Raw genomic sequence first — 3,770 nt, 5'->3', positions numbered from 1 at the left:
TTATACAAGCTGTACACTCACTACTTTACATTGTAGCAAAGTGTCATTTCTTCAGTGTTGTCACATGAAAAGATATAATAAAATATTTACACAAATGTGAGGGGTGTACTCACTTATGTGAAATACTGTATATACAGTATATATTAGTATATATCTTATTATATTATAATATAAATTATATAAAATCCTAGTGTGAAGAAAATTGAAAAAAAAAAAAAAATCAAAAGAATCAGTAAAGGTTATGTGACTGTAAAAGTTTTTTCATGGCCAAAATGCCAAAAAAGAACCTTTATTTAACAGTACTGTTTAGAACCATATAATACTGAAGAAGCTTTTTATGCTGAAATTGTTCTTTGCAGTAAAAATTAGAGTTCTTTATTCCAGCCTTTTTTATTTTTTCAAATAAAAACTGTAACTGTAAAAACCACCTCCTTATTGATTTTCTGGAACTCAACGGTCCAAATACACACATTCTCAACAGGTAAATTATTTCTTTTTTACAATGTCTATACATTTTACCTTTAAAATTGTAACTGGTTTCCTACTAGTCCTGTCTTTTTTGCTTTTCAGTTTTTTAACAGAGTACTGGCATATGTTTGAGCAGCTCTTTTCAGCTGAGGATACTTCTCTCTTCTTCTCTAAGTAACAGAGATATCGACATTATGGTCCATATTGTTAGAGTTTTCAATTATTACTTGGGTTTATCCATAAAACATACCCAGTCTCTCTCTCTCTCTCTCTCTCTCACACACACACACACAAACACACACAGACATTAAAGCTTTCCCATGACTTGTATCACTGTTTTTCCTTTTAACATTGTGAAGGGCTAACATACTGTCCACTGTCAATGGCATTCTTAAACAGAGTTGTTTTTACAACTGGAACACTCTAAACTCAATTGTGTACTTATATATACTTATGTATATAGAACCGTTTTTGGTTCACCAAAGAACCTTTCAGGGAAAAGCTCTTAAAAGAACCATTTTTTTTCTTAGTGTGAAGAATATTGAAAAAAATATCTAGGACCATTTTCCACTGTATATAAATATGTAAATAGTAATTTATACTTTACAGTATTGTCCAATGTCATTTTTTAAAAAAGTGACGGATGATAGCAGACTTATGTACTAACATGTTTGGATATTGTTGGACCAACAATAAGATGTTTGGTTTTTCATCTTTTTCACAAAATACCTTATGTGAATTAGGAATAAAAACTGATTTGTTCTCATCTGATGCTTCAGGCATTATTAAACTGTCTAACAACACAGCTGTACTGCAATAATAATAAAAAAGATAGATGTAACTTGTCAAATTAAACATTTTGCTGGTAGCTATCACTCGTTTGAGATGTCAGAGCATCCTGAATCTGTCGAAAGTGGAAGTTAATGATGGATTTATCTCGCTTTGTGGAAATTCCCTGAGAGATAAACAGCTCGATATTATGTTGCATATAAAACACAATTGCTTGGGGATTTTAATGGGCTTCAGAACACAATTTATTTTATTACTGGAGGCAGCACATTTAACCTTTACATGGAAATGTCTAGTGCCATAAATGGCTTTAAGTAAACTAATAAATGTAATAAATTGCATGATCAAGTTGGTTCAAATATTAAAGGCAGAGATATTTAATTGCTTGCTATTAAATTAAATTTAATCAGCTTTCTATTTTGCATCTCAGTCATTCAATTTATTTAATCAAAATATTATGGTATAATTCAGGTAAGCTTAGGCATTGTAACTGCACTGCCAGCAATCAGAAACTACTATGTGCAGATGTACAAATTAAGTGTATATAGTCATGATGATTCATCAACAAGTATAAGTTATATAACACATTTCAATCATGGAATGTGTTAAAGTAAATGATCTTATCTTCTTTTGGGAGTTATCTTCGTAAGTTTTGATACAGTATATTTGTGTATTTATGATTGATCAGCATAATTATGTAAATAATTCAATTAACATTTTTTGACAGACCAAATTATAAACAGTAAAATTGTAAGTTTTTTTTATTAGTATTAATAATAATAATAATAATAATAATAAAATTAAAAACTACACATTTTTGTCTTTAAAAATATCTGATATTGGATATTTATTAAAATAATAATAATCTGGTGCCATCTCCACATATAATTTGATACAGCAAATGGGAACATATTGGGTTTTGCTTCCCTGGGGGCCCCTGTGGACCAGCACTGCATTGTTTGCTTTGATGTCTTGGAGATATTAATTATTAATCTCTCCCCAAAATGTGATTAAATGTGAACAAAACCGATTGAACTGCTGTGCCGGTCAGCTTGTTTCTCATCCCACCTTTCCTCCAAACCAGCTCGCTAATAATCTCTGAATGCACTTTGAAGTGGAAATGGGTTGTTTCCAGAGGAGCAGATCATCTGCACACCCAGAGAGACTCTAGTGATTTGTTTGACATGTTTAATTTATGGCCCGTGCCAGGAGCACATAATGGCAGAAAGAGGATAATTTCTTTAAATGACTTATTGATGGAGGATTGAGGTGATACAATAGCTTTCATGAAAAATCGAGTGAACTTAATAGGGTTCCCTGTCTCTAGAACAATCAGACAGAAAAATTGTGACATCTTGAATGAAACTTTGATGAGCTTATCTCAAGGGAAAGCCATGCCTTGTCTTGACAGGCTGCAGACGGTGACAGCTCATTGTCTGAGCTCTACACCTGTCAAACATCAGGTCCAACTCTGAGATCTCCACCAAAATTCCCTCGGGGCGGGCGATGTAGCCAGCTCATGCACCTGGTCAGACAACTCAAGAGGCTCAGGCTCCGGGGCGACGATCGGCTCAGTCGCGGTGAGCTCAGGCTCTCCGTCTGCGGTGGGCTCAGGCATCTGCTCCGTGCAGCGGGATGACGGCTGGCTGGTCTCTGGTTCGTGAGTGGGGCTGGAGATGTCCTCCTCGGTGGGGCAGACGGAGAAATACAGTCCATTTCTCTCCAGCACCCACTCCACGAAAGCGGCGAAATCCTCCTTGGGACTGTTGGCTGGTAGGCGTGCCTTACACCGCTTTCTCAGGCTGGTGTGATAGAATATGCAGAGCGAGCGATCCGGGAAGTGTGTAAGGCACGCCAGATCTGGTCAGTCACTGGTATGGTCCTCCAGCGAACGGTCCTGTTGCTCCAGGCAAAGGAGTTGAACGGCTGGGATTGCCATTCTGGCAGAGGGAAGAAACAAAACAAAAAATAAAGAAAAACGCAGCTAATATTACTCACTTTTACGGTTTGCTATTCTGTTACATAATGGCTACGGAGGTGGAACGAGGAGACGAGGAGACACAGGCGTAAACTCAACATACAGTATTTTAATCTTCGCTTCTGGGAAATACAAGGCAGACAGACACTCACGTAGCACATAGGGGAATCAACTCAATAGCAGACAAAGGAATATTGGAGAACACAGGATTTAAATACTGGGAACGTAATCAGGGAGAAACATAAACAGGTGTGGAGCTAATTAATCAAAAACCATGGAAACAAACAAGGCAGGAGAAAGGAAACCGACAACTAAACCAAAACAGATCATAACCATAACAGTATTCAGTGCTTTAACAAAAGAAAAAAAAAATATTCCTTAAGAGACATCTTTACAGTTTAAGCCTTTCATTGTTTGTGTTAAAATATCTTTTTATATTTATTTTGTGACAATTAAGTGAGCCATTAAGTAGTTTTTCAGTACTAATATATATATATATATATATATATATATATATACAGTATATATACACACA

This window comes from Sinocyclocheilus anshuiensis, unplaced genomic scaffold, assembly GCF_001515605.1.
Source record: "Sinocyclocheilus anshuiensis isolate Anshui unplaced genomic scaffold, SAMN03320099.WGS_v1.1 scaffold279, whole genome shotgun sequence".
In the NCBI taxonomy this organism is placed as follows: Eukaryota; Metazoa; Chordata; class Actinopteri; order Cypriniformes; family Cyprinidae; genus Sinocyclocheilus; species Sinocyclocheilus anshuiensis.
This window is presented reverse-complemented; position numbering follows the sequence as displayed.